The following is a 20,134-nucleotide window of genomic DNA, read 5'->3' on the forward strand; positions in this document are numbered from 1 at the left end:
GAGGATTTCTAAGTGTGGGTCATAATACCCATAGCGGTTTTCTGCCGCAGACACGGTATGCTGGCGACCATCAGCACGGCGGTCAGCGGACTTTACCACCAAGGTTGTAATGAGGGCCATAGTGTATTGATGTCATGCACTCTGGGACCCTTGTGGTTCTGGGCGGACCCTAAACAGGAACAACCTGATCTGAGGTGTCAAGGTGTGGCTCTAGGAAGTATGACGCAATGAGATATGTGTGAATGGATGCTGGAGAACAAAGACATGTTCAACCACACCTCATTAGGCCACATTACCGTAAAATAAATTATGCTAATATGGCGCAAGGAAGTACTAGGGGCTCTAAGATCAGCCTCTTGGTTTTCAGAATTTTCTTAAAGTATATTACAAGTGCTTATCTGTTCTATGGAAGTTCTAATCTCCTTTCTGCATGAATCACCAGCATCATCACCAGACCAATGTGGCAGGAAGTCGGTACATGGGTGAAAAAGAAAGACTTCTGATCCCAGTTGTTTATTTTTTGTCCTATTACTCTTTCCCTGAAAGTGTTCTGGACTTATGACTTTTTTTTTAAATTAAACCCAGAACACTGAGTAGGTGGGCAGGAAATAACATTAGAGTGGATACTGTGGCACTTCCAGATAGGCAGCATTGTTAGCAGATTTGTGATATTAGATGCCAACAATTGCCACTAAATCTGACAGAAAAGTCATGACAGTTTTGCTTATAGACCACTCATATTGTCCAGAAAAGAGTGACCATTTTGTTGCATCAGTAACTAATCACACTTCTGCATGCTGAAGGGCATTTTCTTCGGTCATTGTTCAATCACACATCAGCCTGATCAAAGGGACTCCTCACTGGTAAGTAACAACACACAGATTACTGCAATGAAGATGTCAGTGATAACTCACACACTGGCCTCATAGAAATAGATATGAATCATCTTTGTGCAAGGGGCTCATTTTGTGTTGAAGACAACATGCACACCATTTGGATAGAAGGCACTCATTTTAGGTTAGTGCTACCTCTTACTCAAGAATACCCCCTCCCCTCTGGGGCTGTGATTAGTTTCACTCACAATTTCTTTTACCAGATTGTATGAGAACCTATTGGGTCACAGATCAGCATGTTCCCCTCAGTACATATATCACCAAGATGTTAGGACATCTTCCTGTGACGTTTACTGTACGTACAAAGCAGAGCACATTGAAAGTCAGCGTGTTTCAGTGGGTATTAATAGCTCACTACTCCAGATATATGATTTGACACCAAGGGAAATGTCTATGTCATCCCGACTCCATTGATTCCCGGGGACCAATTGAGATACTAAAGCATATTGCAAGGACAATAAAATTTCAGGCCACAGTTACTGGCCCAAGCTCACACTGAGCATCAAGTCCTATGCCTCACATTGTACACCTCAATCTGTAACCAACCTTGATCCCTAATCTGCTTCCTTCATATGTAGCTTGGCCTGTACCCCAAGCTGTACCTGATCCTGTGTCTTACTATATGGAGTATTGCCAGTATGCTTCACTGTACTCCACCTCAGTAACTCACTCTCCATTCCATATACATACCCTACACTGCACCCTGCCCTGTAATCACAAACCATTGTGTACCCTATAGCATCTATCTATAAACGGCCTTCCTGTGTTACACTCTATATCAGATTGGAAATTTCACCGTGAAGCCCACCTCTATCCGTCACATTGGTACCTTAAAAGGAGGCCAAGCTCTAGCATAAGTGCTTCAGAACGTGTGCCACTCTGTTCTGCTTGGTCCTGAGATGAGTTGTGGTATTCTTAGTAAATGCCCGCTCAGTGCTAGCTTTATCACAAACCATGCTGGCCTACACTCCCTAAGTGCATATAAACATTAAACTCTGAGGACTGCCCAATGAGTTATTTTTGCTGTATAGGTAGGTCACAGTCTAACAAACATGAGGGTTCAGCCACCTATCTAAAATCTGCAAACTTTGTATTGCTACTCTGCAGGTTGTTGCTTTATTTGTATGCTGCCTCTTGGGATGATCCAAAATCTAATGATGCCCAATAAAAAGGAAAAAAACATGTTTGCCTGGATACCCTTCTAGTAAAGCACATACAACTGCTGGCAGCTTTCGGCTACCCTAAACTTACATGTCATTGACTGACACTTTCTCCATTCAAAGTCTCTCCTCTGTGATGCCAAAATGTGCCTGACACGTCAACAGTGGAATACATGAAGAGGACTGACTCAAAGTCCTTATGGGACTTGTTCTGTTTATTTGTTGTATTTACTAATGGGTCAGGACACTAATTTCTCAAGTAGGCCTTAGACCTTAATATTTATCCATGTAAAGTCATAGGAAGCAATTCACAGTTTGGAGGATGCTAGTCAGGATGGCAGAACACATCACATCTAAAATCCTGATGGACTGCTATTTGCCAAATTTAGAGAACAGTAGCACACCAGCAGTAACCTGTGAACCTTCAAAAAAGCCACTGTCACAGTAGCTCCTCTGAAGTTACCAGAAGTTTGGTGGATGGCAGCCAACGGCTTTAACGGTCATCCACCAAAATGTATACTTTTCAAAAACAAATTCCAAAAGTGAGAGCTTATTTTTGAAACACAAGTGACTAATGACCCCCACACCCAGTCCCTGTTTATTCATTCCTTGGTCATGTGAATCATTTTAAAATGTTTCTACTAGGTTTTCCCTGGCAGTAATGGACAGAAAGAAATTACATCAGACTGTCAGCCATAAAAAGGATGGGTGATATAATACCTCTACTCCAACAGTGAACACTCCATCAGGCCATCAGAGTCAGCTTTCCCTCAACAGAGCCAACAGGGGCACAGTCGATGAGAAGCAGATTGTCTGCCCTACTCTAATTAGGGTAGGTGGACCACAAGTTTGGACAACAAGGTACTCCATCATGTTTGTAATGAAGACCCTTGTCCACCACATTCAAAACCACAATCTTATTATTTTTCTATTATACTGATGATCAGCTGAACCAATTGGTGCTGGATAAGAGATGGGTCAAAAATAGGCAGGATAGTAGCTTCAAAAAGTGTCTCAAGTATATCCAAAAGCTTAAGCTTATTGCATTTTGAAACAGTTGGAATAGGAATAGATAGACTCTGACTATATTTGGCCTATCCACTAACAATGAAGAATTAGAATCATTCATCAAATTCTGCAAATCAGTGGTATCATGATAAACATCATCGCCATTATCATCGTTTGTCAATTTTGCAACATCATATTAGATCTTTTTGAATTTTGCTGATCTATTGTACTTTGCATTATGTAGGAGTCATATTTCTTAGTTTTACCTCCTTTAGCAGAGGCTTGTGATTAATAGAGGTAGTTTCCTGGCACATGCATGACCTGCTACTTACAGGCAGGACAAAAATATAGCTCAGGCACTGTCTGAAGCCATAGATTTCAATGTTGAAAACACTGCTGTCTGGCACATGGGGACACAGAAATATCTTAAAAGGTATACAAAATTCATTTAATGAACTCCTCATCTTCAAAGTTGTGTTATCCTCTATAAGCACCAGTGTCAGATTCCATTTGGGGTAGGCACATGGCAGACATAGGTTACTAGGTCCCAAACTTGCTGGTTAAGGTTGTTTGCCCCTAATGTCAGGATGTCCGTCCTACTATGACGCTCCAAACTGAGCCAAGAACACACTTTTTTTCATTTGACTCTTTAGTTAATGTCGATAAGCAGTCAAAGACTCCTCGGGAAGGTAGTGTGGGAGCTAAAGCTCAAAACTAAAAAATCAACCAACAAACACAATAACATCGGTGTGTGACCTAGTACTTTCCTTTTGGGAAAAGAAAGTACTTTTAAATTACAGAGATGTACTCAATACTACACCTTTCTAGTGTGCATTTGGGGTGCTACCCCTGACCATGATCCTCTTGTAGCCATGGCACTCCTTAGCCCCCTCTCCACTCTTTATCCCACTGAAGTGGCACTAGTTGAATCTGCCCACCTGCAAAACAATGGTAGAACCATGAATAAGGCTTGTGTTTAGTTTACATTGCTCCACTAGTCAAATGCACAATCAGTCACTGGTTACTCATGTGCTTACCCCTAGTGGGCTGGTAGGTAGGAAACAGTCTTTAGTTCTTCACGCTTCCTTCAGTATGAGCTCAGTAGCTTTGCATAACTGCAGGCAAGGGGCTGCAGTGATCATGTGCAGTTTCATTAGCAGCCACCAATGGAGTTGGTTGTGACTTGCGCCTTCTCTGAACAGAGCCCCCCCCCCCCAGATGGCTTAACACCACAAAGTGGGCCTGGTTCCATTGTGGAGACAATCCTGGCAATGGAAGCCCATGGCTGGCCTGATAAAGATGCTTGTCATGGCACTTACAGCCTGACCAGGCCTGACAGGCATTTCAAGGCAGTTGCAGTGCAATCCAGGTTGGTACAAAAAATGAGGCTGTTGCAGCCTGACCTAAATCAGTACTAATGCCATGGTGGGTGTAACATCATCCGAGACCAATCCACACAGCAGGGTATGCAGCTTGCCTCAGACTCAACTGTGGATATATGTAGACATTATCAGTTCTTGTCAAGAACCATGTAGAGACCAAGAAACCCACTGCAACTCAGTCACCATTGGCTTCTCTCTCTCATGCTGTCTGATTTTTCTGGGGGCTCCTCAGGCCAGGAACATACTGGGCGTTTCCACCAGGACAGTCTCTCATCCTGCAGGGGTAGTCAGACATCTTCCTTTTCTTTGCATGCAGTCAGACTTCTAGGTACTAGGTAGACCGTTGGCTACGCCAGCAGAAAGTGCAGACTTCTGGTGATGTCCCCTCAACTCTGAGAGACTAGGTGTCTGGCAGACACCAGTTCTGATCACCCTTCCGAGGTCATGAAGATTATGAAACTGGAAAACGTGGGGTGGCCTAGGTTCAATTTTGAAACACATTTTCTATGAAGGAGCTATAGATTTACTGTCTCAGACCTTGGACTCAGTTGGAGTAGTTTTCTATCAAGTATCCTTCTTAAGCTGTTCTCCAGACGTAACCTTTGTGTAAAGTGATGTCCCCCACAGAAAACAGCACTGGGGCTACAAAATGGATCACCCACAATACGGACACAGTAAAGTGTGATGCTTTTGCAACTGGCTGTCATCAGTATGTCTGAAATATCAAGGATAGACAAAAGGGCAGGCCAGACTAAGAAACTTTCTCAGCTTGAACAACAACAACACTCTACTTTCAAAGGTACATGCAACAAGAGAGGCTATCTTTATCAAATGGCAGTGCTCAAGAAGAGCTAATCAGCAGCACCCCTGCCTACAAAAGTCTTTATGGAATTCCTGAATGTAGCCCTGTCTCCTCCCTTCTCATTTCAGTGTATGGATCTCCCCTTCCAACCACCGGAACAGCAATATACTTTCACTGTCTGGAGAAACTGCCCACATCCTCCCTCTTGTGCTATTGTAAACCAAGGTGATTCAAAATATGTGAAGCAAGAGCCCTCACTCACCTTCCGGTGACATGCTTCATCATAGGGCTATGCTCCTCGTCAAGCCGGCGCTGCAATGCCTGACGGGCCCCACGAGGGGCCTCTTTGCCGGAGATCTTTTTAGAATAATGCACAACCGGTCAAAAAGTGGTAGTTCCGGGGACCTGCAGTGCTCGTAGGTGGACCAGAGTTGACGGTTCCACGTGAAAACCATAGTGGATTTTTCAAGCCTGATGTTTTCCCAGATGAGGCCCTACCTTTAATATTTGGAGGGTTTCTGATTTCCCTACTATGGGATTCCTAATTGTTTAAAGGATTAGGTACGTGCTAAGGTCCTGACGAATCGCATAAGATAATTTATTGACTAAAAAACAGCGAGAAACATGTTAACCTATTATATAGAGTAACACAGGGGACCCTGTGTTTACTTTTACCTTTACTATTCTCTATTGCGAGATTTAGTAACTGTATAAAAATGTTGTCATTTGCGGAGCGTAGACATTATTTTACCATATCCCTATTTGTCGTTTTTAATCATGTCAGAGGTACCAGTATCAGAATAAATAGCATTTTTTTACCTCTAGTCATTTTTAACTACCCTTATACCAAACCTTAATCACTTTTTGACCGGTTGTGCATTATTCTCAAAAGATCTCCGGCAAAGAGCCCCCTCGTGGGGCCCGTCAGGCATTGCAGCGCCAGCCTGACGAGAAGCATAGCCCTATGATGAAGCATGTCACTGGAAGGTGAGTGAGGGCTCTTGCTTCGAATATAGTGATTTCCACTCAATGCAGAACCATTAGTCTGAAAGAAACCCTCTTGTGTTTTGGAACTGTGTTTATATCATTTTGATTTGTTGATTATTAGGAGCCATACACACGGGACCAGGAGTCTTTCCTCAGAATCTCCCACTTATGCCCCTCCCTGTTGTTGTTGTTTGATGATTCAAAATATGTACCATTGGTCTCAGCTGTGAGACTCATGCACACAGAGTCCTACTACTAAACATGTACTATGTTCATTTTATACATGCACAGACTCATAAAAACACAGCATGTCAGCACAAGCTTCTGGGTTTTCACATTATAGCGGAACTTTACGTAGGCGGGGCTACTAGGCTGCAATCTTACTGACACAGATGAAAAGGTCTAGCTAAATATATGAGTGGACAAACCATGGTGTGTTGCTACCACCACTTTATGTGCTAAACCCAAGATAGAGAAAGTAGTCCTGTGTCCACACAAAGGTTACTCTTTGTGTGCCCTTCCAGGCCATAGGACCTGGAAGTGCCAGAAACCGGCCTAGGCTCTGTGAACATGTGGATTACCGGGATGTCAGGGCCAAACATAAAAGAACAAATAAACGCCAGGAAGCAATATAAAGTTGTGATTGGGCACCCAGGGCCTGAGCACATGCCCCTCTACCATATAGGGGACATTCCTGTGTCCAACCAGTCATTTAATTAATATTATACTCTGTTAAGACCTATCATCTAAGACCTGCAAGAAGGTGAGCTGCAACTCAGAAGACAATGACAGCTTTCTCCTACCCTTCATTTATACAGTTTGGCAGATAAGCTATGAAGAAGAAAGTACCTGAGGATATGTCGTTTAGTGAAAAGAAAAATATGATGCTTGTCGGGCTGCAGCTGCATGGGTTACTAAGCCAGGCAATCTAAATGTAAAACCTCCGTTTATAACAAATAGTATTAGTAAGAGTGCATGCACTGAAACAAAACAAAAGACTAAACAGGGACAGGCTAGCAGCAACGCTGCATTCTGAACTAGACTGGATAAAGACAAAAATATTGTACCAACCTCCACTCCTGCCAGCAGCAAGAAAAGAGGTTGAGAACCAGCATGTGTTACCTCATGTGATCTAGGGTAGAAGATGATTGGTGTTCTCCTATTGCCTGCATTTTGTGATACTGGGATCATGGGAGATGTAGCTGTTCATTGTTACTATGTGGGTGCTATGAGGAAAGTGGCAAGATTGGAAAGCATCATAAAGGCTCCAGTTAATCAATTATCAGTTGAGTAACATGTATTGAACATTATACCACTGCTACCCGAATTCCACTATCTGCCCTCTCCTTCACATATATTCCGTTGATACCCTGTGCTCAATTGTATCCACAGCAGACTATCTCACACAGGACAAGAGGTGTATAAAAAAGCAATAATTTTATAATTATTTGCGACCTGGCCCTCTCTGAAGGGTCACCCCCAAATCTTTTGGCTTTTAGCCTCTACTTTTTGCTGAATTCATTTTTGTTTGTCTTAGGGCTCTGTGCACTTTACCACTGCTAACAAGTGCTAAAGTCCTAACATGCACTCTCCCCTAAACATGGGGAGAGTGCACGTTAGCACTGAGCTCTCTCCCCTAAACATGGTATAATTGTCTCATACCTGATTGGCTAATTTAGCTTATGCATAATTCCTCTGTAGAGTGCTATACCAGATACCTAGGTCTTGTAAATTAAATGCTAGCAGTGGGCCTGCAACACTTATTGCACCACCCACTCAAGAGGCACATTAAAACATGTCATGGGCCTGTCACTGCAGTTTGAATGCAGTTTTAAACTGCCACGTCTACTTAGCAATAAAAAACCCTTGCCAAGCCCTAAATCTCCCTTATATTACATATGTCACCCATAAGGTAGGTCCTAAATAACCCATAAGGCAGGATGCCTTGTAATTGAAAGGTTCAACATGTACTTTTTTGTTTTACATGTTCTTGTAGTGAAAAACTCCTGAGCTCATTTTTTTTACTACTGTGAGGCCTACCCCTCCCGAAGGATAACATTGCAGATTCCTTATTACATTCAATATGCTTGAATTTCCTGTCTAATGTCCCATGACTAGGTATAACTGACAGACTTTGTGAATTCCTCCAAGACAGTCACACAATATAAGGATCAGGTGTGCCTGAATTGGGCCATCTGCTGGCAAGGTGTGGGAGTGGAACTGAACACAGCCCCACTTGCAAATTAAGAGGGAGCACTTTGCCTTCACACAAAGGATTTATCACTTCCACATCGTCACTGCAGTCAGCTTGAAGCCAGGGCAGGGGATTCAGGAAATTTCATGCATTTCAAAGACACTCTCTTGAAACTTCTTCCACCTTTGAGAAGGAGGGCACCAAGATATAAAAATAGGGCCTGAGACATCAACTCTTCAGTTCACTCCTGGACCTGTAGTAGGAATCTCAGAAGACTACCTGCTGCTACTACCTGATGTGCACTCTGAAAGCTGTTTTGCCTTACCTGGAAGAACTGCTTTACTGCCTTGAGCCAGCTTTAAATCCTCAAATGCCAGCTCTACTGTTGAGCCCTGCACCTTCACCTGAACCCTGGACTACCAGAGTGACCCAAAAGGCTATTTTGCTGACCTCCTGTTCAAAGCCACAGGGACACAAAAGGCTCCCTCCATCTTGAACCCATCCCTGGACCCAGCCTGAGTGAGTCATGAACCCCAAAATGGTATCCCACCATTCCTCGATACATGGTTGTGCTGCTAAATGTACCAAAATGGGCAAATCCCAAAACTAAGAATGTATACATTTTTTCGGCTAAAAACTGTGCTTAGAACCAGGAGGAGAACAGGACCAGCATGCTCCCACATTCATTGCCGACTGGCTTCTCCTGCTATGTTCTTCTCTGCAGCAGCAAATCCTATTCAGTGGTCCTTTGCCAAACAGAGATCCTGCCTTATGGAATTGCCTTCAGCTACATCCCTCTGCCTCATCCTGTTGGAGGCTTTTGACTTCCAAAACAGAAACTAATGGCCTGATTAAGATATTGGTGGTAATGGTCCCGCCGTTGACTTTCTGACTGAAAACCCATCCACTTCCTTGAAGGTCGGCCTGCTGAATTTAGATGTTGGTGGTCCCATAGACGAAAGCTCGCACAGGAACCGTCACCTCTGCCAAGGAACACCAACCGTGTTGATGGCAGGAGGGGGAAAAGTGAATGCCATTGGGGCTCCAGCTACCCTTGCTGCTGTGGAGATTTGGATGTGCCTTACCGCCAAAAAAAAAGTGGTAGTCCAACCTCCACTTCTGAGTTGGCAAATTGGGGGGGAGGGATGAAAATGCACCTGTTTTCCCCATTCCACCCTGTCTTCAAATGAACATAACTGGACAACACCTGAAAACACTGCTGCCACCAGCCCATGGAGAAAACACAACTCCCCCAACCACCATACTCGAAGGTAGGGATCCTGCATTGCCAGGATACAAGGGGGGACACTGCATGGGTCTACTACAGGCATGCACATGTCACATAATTTTTTTTAAATCACTGTGACATGCATATTTGGCGTATACGATGGTGTCACAGACAGCTGAGGACACACTGGCACAATATGCATATCACAGAAATACTGTATACACGTCATTGTGGTGTCATCAACATTTATTGCCAAATGAATGCTGGCACCACTACGATACTACACTATTACTGGACAACAGTGTCCATGTGAGAGCATTGCAAGGGGACCTGTACGGGTAGGTTTGTGCTATCTGTTGCATATGTGAGTCAGTACATGTACGTGAGTATGTGGATTGGCTGGATGAGGTGGAGGGAGCGGGAGTGGGTGGTGTGTCTGTATGTGTGTCACCTGCATGTGAGATCAATGTTGTTGTGTATGTTGTGTTGCCACGTGACACATTCAAGGTGAGTGTTGTGCGGCGGTCATTGTTGTGATGTGTGTAGTTGTGCTTTTGTGTGAGTGTGTTTGTGTAGATAAATGTGTAGTTGTGTTGGTTGTGTTGTTCGTGGGTGCAGTATTAAATAGAGTGTGTATGTTGTGTCATGGATGTATGTCAATGTGTGTTATCTGCAGGTACCAGTTGTGTTGTGTTGGAATTGTAATTGATGATGGTGTATATGTGGTTTGCAGGGTAGTGCAGAGGGACACATATGAGTAAGAGACAGTGTGTGTGTGTCACTTACCTCTATTCCAGAGCCACCACCATTGTACAAAGTCCTTTGGGTCTTTCCGCCATCTCCCTCCGTCAGCAATCCATTGCCAATCCTCTGCTTGCAGAGCTGTAACATCTAAATATGGCGGGAAGAACACCGTTGACTTGATGGTCTTCTTGGGTCCATTGCTGATGTGACTTGGCACTAACAGTGGCATGATCTAAATCAGGCCCTAAGTCCGAACGTAGAAACTTTCACTGCTACTTCAACCCAAGGCTCCCTGATGATGACGCTCCCTCCTCAGACACCTCCTGGTGCCTTGCTCCACTGAACTTTACCTTTTCATAGTATTTTTCTTAAAATGTATTTTAAGTCAGACTGTAAGCACTGACTGGGCCCAATCCACTTCTTGCATCCAAACTGCACTCCATTGTGGTATGCCATAGTTTTCGACTATGATACAGACTTGTGCGACTAGATGTCTGTGTTTGGTGTTTTGACGTTTTAGGTGCTAGGTTTTATTAAAAACTCTAAAAATTCATAACCACATTTCTACTGATTGGATTTGTGCTATTTGCTGTCAAATAACTTATTAGAATTTACCCTATTTTTCTAAATTGATGTGGGATTTTTCTTGGGATGTGTTTTCACTTTATTGCATAATTTATTTATTGCATAAATACTATACACATTACCTCTAAGTAAAGCCTGGCTGCTTTTTTGCTTTCCAAGGTTAAGCACAGGTTAATTTAGTGACTTTTTGTGGTTCACCCTGCAGGGTACTTGGCCAGGACTCACACCCCAGTCATCCAAGAACACAATTTCTCAAATTTTCTAAATCAATTTTAATTGAAAACACTACCCACAGATACATCTTTGATAAAGACGTTTGGGCAGAAATAAAGAAACATGACCACTCTTCTATTTGTCTGCATGTTTGGGGATAATTACCCTTCAAACATTCATTTCAATGTTTAACAGAATCCCTTGGTGGCTCCTGAGATAGAGTAAAACCATTCTCCCTACGGCAGTGAAGCCTGAGTCCCATCTGCAAATCTCAACTTAGGGGTCGATGCAAGAGAGGCATCATGAAAAGCATATGAGGCCTACCTGTGGCTAACTTAAGGCAAAACTGGTGGCAGCCATTAGCTAAACTAAATAAAAGAGAGCATGAAAAGAGACACTTTCCTCCATGTAATAAAATAGGAATACATCCATAACCCATACCTGACAATTGACACTTACACTGAAATGATGCCTTGAGGAAGGATAAGCTACTGGTTGAAGGATGTGGAGCAGGAAAGCAAACAGATCATCCAAACCTGAACACCGAAGCCAGCACAGTGTCAAATATTTCTAACAAAGACTGGGTTAAAGAAAAAAAACAGAAAAGACAAGAAAGATCAAAGTGGGTAGATCCTAGCTAGAATAAAGTACATTCATTGCCCTAACATTTACAAACTCAGCCAAAAGAATGCAAAAACATCTTAGGGTGACTCCGTGGGATAGATGCTAGCTCTTCATGAAGGCCAGAGCCAACTGCCTTGGTCTAATGTGCCCCGCCCTAGTGCGAGCAGTGCAGCAATAAAGTCAACCAAGACCTTGGCTCTAGTCAAAGAGAAGAACCATGAGTAATTCTTGTTAGCACGTCAATCCTTATTTGGTATTTAATGTTAATAGATAAGGGGACGCGTTATTGGTCGATGAACCTTTTGACTACGCTTGGAGTGATTCCACCATAACACCTCAGTTCAATGTAAATACAACATCACATTTCAATAAACATCAGCCATCAGCCAGTTATTTCCTCTGACTCAACAATCTTCACACCTCATGACCTATGAGGTCATAATGATCCACACCCTTTAATAAGTTTATTTCCCTATATTAACAATGCTAATATCATGTAAATTAGCCTCAAAACCAAATGGTTTGCACGTACAAACAACACCGGTTAGCCAAATCTTCTAAAGTATCTCAATTTGGCTAATTCATTTGCTATCAAACATTCTAGAATCACAGTACAAATCAATAACAAGAAAAGCTTCACATTAGAGATAACATCCATCAGTTTAGCAAATGAACAACAAGAATTCATTTAGTAATAGTATATCAGCATTTTATTTCCCCCCCCCCCACCTAACCTTCAGATTAGAATAGCATGGTTGGGCTTCATGCAAAACAATTGTAGTCAAAAGTTAATTTGGAAAACATGTAGCTCTGGCTCAACAAACAGCGTTTGGTACCTAGAAACAAAGGACAATATTACAAGACAATAGCATTGTAAATATGGATCACCAATCTGCGATTCTCTTCAACAGTTGGACATCAGTCTTCTTCAGCAAAGGACAATGAAAGGAATGGCTCAGACACAGGGATCTCTATGCAATATGAACCCTTTAGGAAGCAATCTCTAAGGGCAACATCTAATTCATTTAGCCATCCAGCTTAAAAGTTAAAGTCAAGAATAAAAGACGTGCTTCTCCTCTGTGCAGTCAGACTAAGTAAGAATCACCTAAAGATCTTCCCACATTGTAATTGGTCAGAAAAGCAGATGTTTACAATCAATCCAACTAAAATAAAGCTTCAGATCTAAGATATAACTAAACTGTCTTTCACAAGTCGGTGATTGGATCTTCTTCTTCTGTTCCCATCGTCCGACTTGTCAGGTAACATTTTGTAACACTCCGTACTCTGGTCAGTACATCCATTGTTGGTTCCTGAGAACATCGCTGTCTCACACATCAAGTTAACAAAGTAACAATATACTAGTACAGAACCCTCTAGCAAGCAGTTCTCATGAGAAAGTTAAAGGCTCCTGTTAAATGTTTGGTCAACTGAGCGTGAACAAGGCATCTTTATTTTCTAAACATGAATTCACGATTTATTCAAACATTGCAGTTTAACATGAGGCTGTGCAAACTAGGCCCAAACCTCACTAACTTAAGGCCTACGATTCATAATCAAATAGATTTCATTAAATCCTTAATATAGCATACTACTGCAAGTTCTCTATGCATACACTTTGTATAATGATTAATGTGTGTTTACTAAAGGCATTACATAACTATAGTGGCCACTCAAGTGGGCACATTTTCCATGTTGCACATTATTTGCTATGTTAACTAAGTTCTATGCAAGTTCATAACTCAAATACATAAAATTCTTTAGTAGTAAATTCAGCGTTCACATTCTCTTCCATTTATTTATCCCCTTGGCTGCACCCAGTCGTATGAGTGTGTGCCTATATAAGGGGGGGCTCACTACACTTGGGATGGGCCTGACTACATTTAGCTGGGGCAGAACCACAGCTGTCAGCTGTTTGTGCAACACCGAAGTAAGAGAAGACATACCTCGCCTCCTCTGCATAAGCTGCAAAAATAAATAATTAAATAACTCCTGGATCCCAAAGTGTTTTGGAGCCCTCCACCAGACCTTTTGACTGCCTAAGTTGCCGAACACCACCAAACTGCCTAGTCTTGATGCTACGCTATGCCTATTTTTATTACCGTCCCACTCTTTCTCTCATCTCTAATTAATTAGTTTTAAAAAAATAAAAACTCACAGTTAGTGCTTCACGTCCACAGATCAATGCACATTCCCAAGCTTGTAAGGTCTTGTCTCATGAATAAAATGCAAGACTCCAAAAAACAAGCCAGCAAACATTTTGTCCTTCAGGCATCTTGGCCTTCTAGAAGTGTTCACACCAGCAACCTCACTGCTTATGTCAACAAAAGGCTGTCTGTAAGTCAATCAGTAATCTTTGTTGTTTCAACATTAATAAATAAAACAGCACATATTAAAATCATTATGAGCCTTAAATTGTAGTGCATCTATAAAAGCATACTGTAAAACTTATCATTTTCAATTAAAAACTTGATTCTATAAGCCAACCTACACCATTCCAGTTAAAATGTAAATGTGTCATCAGCCTACCTTTAAATACATGATTTAACTACATCTAAATTCTGTCAGGAGAATTCCATCATTCATCATTACATTGCAATTTCCTTCAAACAACGTATGCCCTTTTGCCCTGCTTACATTTCATCTATACCATTATTTTAATTTGGGACTGCATAATGAAGGCAATCTAAATTCAATTAAATTTCACCCTGAATTGGCACTGCACGTCTAGTCAATATACATATAAAAGAAACAGCAAATCACACGTGCAAACACAGTAAAAATCAAATCCTATTAATGGTAATAGTAAATTTAAAATTCTGGCAATTATACTTTTATTAAAGCAATACACATCATACATGAATGAGAACATCAAAGTGCAGATGCATGTACAATACAGATCACAACCTATCAAATCTAGATATTAGCAACCAATCATCACAAAACATTCACTGTCAGTCATAACACAAAAAGCTAGCACAGTCATGATGGGTCAGACCTCATGGTGCCTAAATAATGGGGAATACCCATGCTCCACCCATGAAACGCCTCCCTGGGGCAAAGTAATGCTAGACAGCGACTTGTGCTGCCTTATGTTACTCCAGATTTACCAAGCATCTCAGGGCCACACAACAGTGGGCTTGTTGGCTTGGTAAATCGGACTTAAGTGTTGCTATGCCCTTAGCTTACCTTGCATGAAGCAAGGGCAATGCAACACTTCGATAAATCTGGCCCTTGGTGTACTGATTGGTCTTAACACAGCTAGCTTGGATTCCCACCTAAGCTTGCAATAGCGTTATTTCACAAGTTCTACTGTGTCCCACCTTGCTCACGTCTGTCCATAGGACTTCCAGTTGTAATTCTATTAGCAAGTTCCTCACATGCATCAGCCAGTTCCCTCAACCTAGACCGCCTCATCTATAGACACCCTTCAGTGACCATAAATAGATGGTGGCCTTATAGTCCCTTACCAGCCTGATCTAATACAGAACAGGTTGTATGGCTGCCAGATCTGAAATTAGTTCTAGGCTAGGTTTCAAATAAAGGGGGTCATTATGAACATTGCGGTAAACACCGTCGTCCGCCGTGGCGATGGTGAACAGAAGACCGCCATTGGCGGTGAACAGAAACCCGCCATATAAAGATGCCAAAAACAGAAAACGCCAAAATTTCTCTTGCCCCCGCCAGGGCCTTGTCGGCAGAAAGGCTGCACATCCCACCCCTCCATCACCAAGCACACAAATATCCCGCCCCCCAAATAATGATGCACAAATCACAACAGCGGTTAGTGGATGCCGAATTACCATTGGCGGTACAGACCGTCACGGCCAGCAATGGGACCCAACAGCAAGGAATGCACACATTGGCAGGTTTGAAACCCACACACCTGACACACATTCACAACACTATAAAACACTCACATACACATCCCACAATCCTTTGCTATGCCAATTGGATAAGCCAGACTGACAACAGTACACACAAATACTGAACGCCACAACAAACACCATGGCACCCCCTAGGCACCCACGCTTCACAGAAAGGGAGCTAAGAACAATGGTGGATGGGATACTGAAGGTCGAGCCACAAATCTTCGGGGCACAGGTACAGCACAAACCCATCGCCAGGAAGATGGAGTGATGGCAGACCATAGTGAACAAGGTCAACGCAGTGGGAAACCATCCACGCACGAGGGACGACATCCGCAAGAGATGGAAGGACCTGCATGGGAAAGTGAGGTCCATGGCATCGAGGCAACACATTGCTGTCCAGAAGACTGGTGGAGGAACCCCACCTACACCCCCCGAATACACCGACTGGGAGGAAAAGGTACCAGCCATCCTGCACCCTGAGGGCCTCACTGCACTCACTGGAGGAATGGACTTGGGTAAGTCATCTACAATCAACCCATATCCACCACACCTGTAAAGCATGCACCAGCTCACCCCTCTAAATACCACCAGCATCACACCCCACCATGGCCTCAATCACCACATCCAGTCACCTTGTATGCCCACAAACACACCAACAGGCCCACATCCCTCCCACTGTGCACAGCCACCCACCCTTGCAAGGTATCACAATGGCACTACACCACCCACAATGCACCACCACATCCCATGAAAAATGCAATGGCAACCCCACAAAAGGTCCCTGCATAGCCCATCAGAGGAATAAACTACACAAAATAGGCCAGAGCTGTGCACCCTCATCCAAATTAGTCAATGTAACATACATGTCCATTGCCCCCCACAGATACCACCACCCATGCCACCCTGATGGAAAGGACACGGAGTGCCAGAGCCACACATGGACACAGAGGCACCACTCAGGACACTGGAGAGGGAACTGTGGACACTGAGGAGTAGCCTGGTCTGTCACACAGTCCTGGACTGTCACCCTCCAGCAGCCCCACCCAGGACAACACTGACACTCCTACCACCCAGGCAACAACATCTGCACATGCCAATCGACCCCACACCAGTGTATCCAGGCTACACACTGGTGGAATACAGGTATAGAGGCCACAGTCTCTACCTACCAACAGGCAGGATGACGATGGCCCCAGTACAAGTGGTACTGCCAGACCTGTGCAGGGGAAACAGGCACAGGGGGCTAGGCCAAGTGGGAGGGCATCAGTGGCCCAGGGGGGAGGCCAAAGGATGGATCCTACAGCCCAGGAGGTGACCTCAGATGTCCTGGGATCACACCAACATACCCAAGACAGGATGGGACAGATCCTGGCCACCCTGGAGCAGAGTCAAAGGCTGCAGATAGCCCAACATCAAGAGACCATGGAGCAGTGGAAACAACTCAATGCCACCATGGCCACTATTGCAGGGGTGCTGCAGCACCACAAACCAACCCAGCCTGAGACCCCCACAAACCAGGAAGCCCCTACCACTGCCCAGGACACTGAGCAGCCATCAACATCAGCAGCACCAAGTGGACTGGTGTCACTGTCTGAGGACACACAGGAGACCAGCAGCCCTACCTGTACAGAACACAAGCCACTCAATCGGTCCCTCGGACCCAGATATGGCACTGGAACACCTGTCAAGACCAAGGCACCCTCAAAGAAGTGACTTTTACACAAACTGTCTCCCAAGTGTGCCACTGTGCCACCATCCTCTCCGGCCAATAGCAAACCAACAACTTGCAAGGTACAGATGGACCAATACCCACTGCCACCAATCGTTGAGACCACGTAGCCAGTATGGATCTCCACCATCAGCCCACTCCCTATCACAGTAAAGAGCACTAATGCATCCTTGACAACTAATAAAACACATGTACACCAATTTCAATGTCCCCTGTCATTATGTTGATTCAATTGTATTTGTAAATGCATTTGCCAGTAAATATAAAAATCATACCTTTATTGAAGGAATAGCACCCCATGCACAACATTGTGTGGAGTGAACAGAAATTTACACAATGTTGGTTATCATGCACCATGGCACCTGAAATTCATGTTAAAGTGTCAATCAATCAATGAATCAAGGATTTATAAAGCGCGCTATTCACCCGTTAGAGTCTCAAGGCGCTGGGGGGGAAAGCTACTGGTCGAAAAGCCAAGTCTTGAGGCGTTTCCTGAATGAGAGGAGGTCTCGGGTCAGGCGCAGGTGGAGCGGTAGGGAGTTCCAGGTCTTGGGGGCTAGGTGAAAGAAGGATCTTCCTCCAGCGCTGGTGAGGCGAATGTGGGGGATATAGGCGAGGGCGAGGTTGGTGGAGCGAAGGTTGGGGGTGGGGGTGTGAAAGGTGAGTCTGTCGTTGAGGTAGGCAGGACCTGTGTTGTGGAGGGCTTTGTGTAGGTGGATGTGGATTTTGAAGGTGATCCTCTTTGATACTGGTAACCAGTGTAGGTCTCTGAGGTGGGGTGAGATGTGGTCGCGGCGTGGGATGTCTAGAATGAGGCGGGCAGACGCGTTCTGGATTCTTTGCAGCTTTGTTTGGAGTTTGTTTGTTTCCGTAGTCCAATCGACTGCTGACCAAGGCGTGGGTGACGGTTTTCCTGGTTTCGACGGGAATCTACTTGAAGATTTTGTGGAGCAAGCGGAGGGTGTTGTAGCAGGAAGAGGAGATGGCATTTACCTGCTGAGTCATGCTGAGTGTGGAATCCAAGATGAAGCCGAGGTTGCGTGCGTGGGTGGTGGGTGAGGGTGCGGATCCTATGGAGGTGGGCCACCAGGAGTCGTTCCAAGCTGAGGGGTTGGTGCCAAAGATGAGTATTTCTGTCTTGTCTGTGTTTAACTTGAGGTGGCTTGATTCCATCCAGCTGGCGATGATGTGAAGTCCGTTGTGGAGGTTGTTCTTTGCTGTTGTGGGGTCTTTCGTGAGGGAGATGATCAGCTGGATGTCGTCTGCGTAGGATACTATGTTGATGTGGTATGTTCGTGCGATGTTGGCGAGGGGGGCCAAGTAGACGTTGAAGAGTGTGGGGCTGAGCGAAGATCCTTGGGGGATGCCACAGGTGATTCCGGAGCCTTCTGACAGAAACGGCAGGAGGCGGACTCTCTGGGTTCTGCGCGTGAGAAATGGCGAGATCCAATCCAGTGCTTTGTTGCGGATTCCAGCGTTGTGGAGGCGTGTGCAGAGAGTCTGATGACATACCGTGTCAAAGGCTGCGGAGAGGTCCAGGAGGATGAGTGTTGCTGTTTCTCCTTCGTCGAGCATGGTCCTTATGTCATCTGTGGCAGCAATGAGTGCGGTCTCGGTGCTGTGGTTTTTGCGGAATCCGGATTGGGAGGTGTCGAGTGCCTTGCTGTCTTCCAAGAACCGCGATAGTTGATTGTTTATGATTTTTCCGATGACCTTGGCTGGGAAGGGGAGGAGTGAGATCGGTCGGTAGTTCTTGGGGTTTTCAGGGTCTGCCTTTGGTTTCTTCAGCAGGGCGTTGATTTCTGCGTGCTTCCATCTCTCTGGGAAGGTGGCTGACTCGAAGGAGCTGTTGATGGTGTTGCAGAGATGGGGAGCGATGATGGTGTTAGCTTGTTAAAGATATGGTGTGGGCAGGGGTCCGATGGTGAGCCGTAGTGGATGGAGGCCATGGCGTTGGTGGTGTCTTCTATGTTGACAGGGGTCCAGGTGTGGAGGAAGTGGGCATTGCTTGGAGCGTTGGGTTCATAGGTGTTTGTAGTTAGCTGGTGGGCCTGGGGGTTGAAGCTGTTGTGGATTTCTTCTATCTTTCGACGGAATTGGGTTGCGAGTGAGTTGCAGAGTTCCTGTGTTGGCGGGGGTTCGTTGGAGCAGGTCCTGGGTGTGGAGAGCTCTTTGATGATGCCGAATAGCTCTTTGCTGTTGTGAGCGTTGGTTTCAATGTGGTTTTTGAAGTGGGTCCTTTTGGAGGTGCAAATCAGTTGGTGATGTTTGCGTAGGGCATCCTTGAAGGTGATGTGGTTGGTGTTGGCGGGGTCACGGTGCCAGATTTTTTCCATTTTGCGACATAGCCGTTTGGATTCCTGTAGGTCTAGGGTGAACCAGCTGGCCTTGATTCTGTGGGGGTGTTTCGGTGTTTTTTGAGCGGTGCGAGGGTGTTGGCGCAGTCTCCTATCCAGAGATGCAGGTTTGGGGAGGCTGCGTTGGGGCCCGGGGGCCCTGGCGAGGGTGGAGATCAGTTGATCCGTTGATATTTTGCTCCAGTTGCATCGGGGAGGTTGTGTGCGGTGGTGGTGAGTGACTGGTTTCTGGTAGGAGAAGTGGATGCATCGGTGGTCTGTCCAGCTGAGTTCGGTGGTGTGGCTGAAGGAGATGTGGTTGCTGGCTGAGAAGATGGGATCGAGTGTGTGGCCTGCGGATTGGGTGGGTGAAGTGACGA

Source organism: Pleurodeles waltl, chromosome 2_2, assembly GCF_031143425.1.
Source record: "Pleurodeles waltl isolate 20211129_DDA chromosome 2_2, aPleWal1.hap1.20221129, whole genome shotgun sequence".
Taxonomy (NCBI): domain Eukaryota; kingdom Metazoa; phylum Chordata; class Amphibia; order Caudata; family Salamandridae; genus Pleurodeles; species Pleurodeles waltl.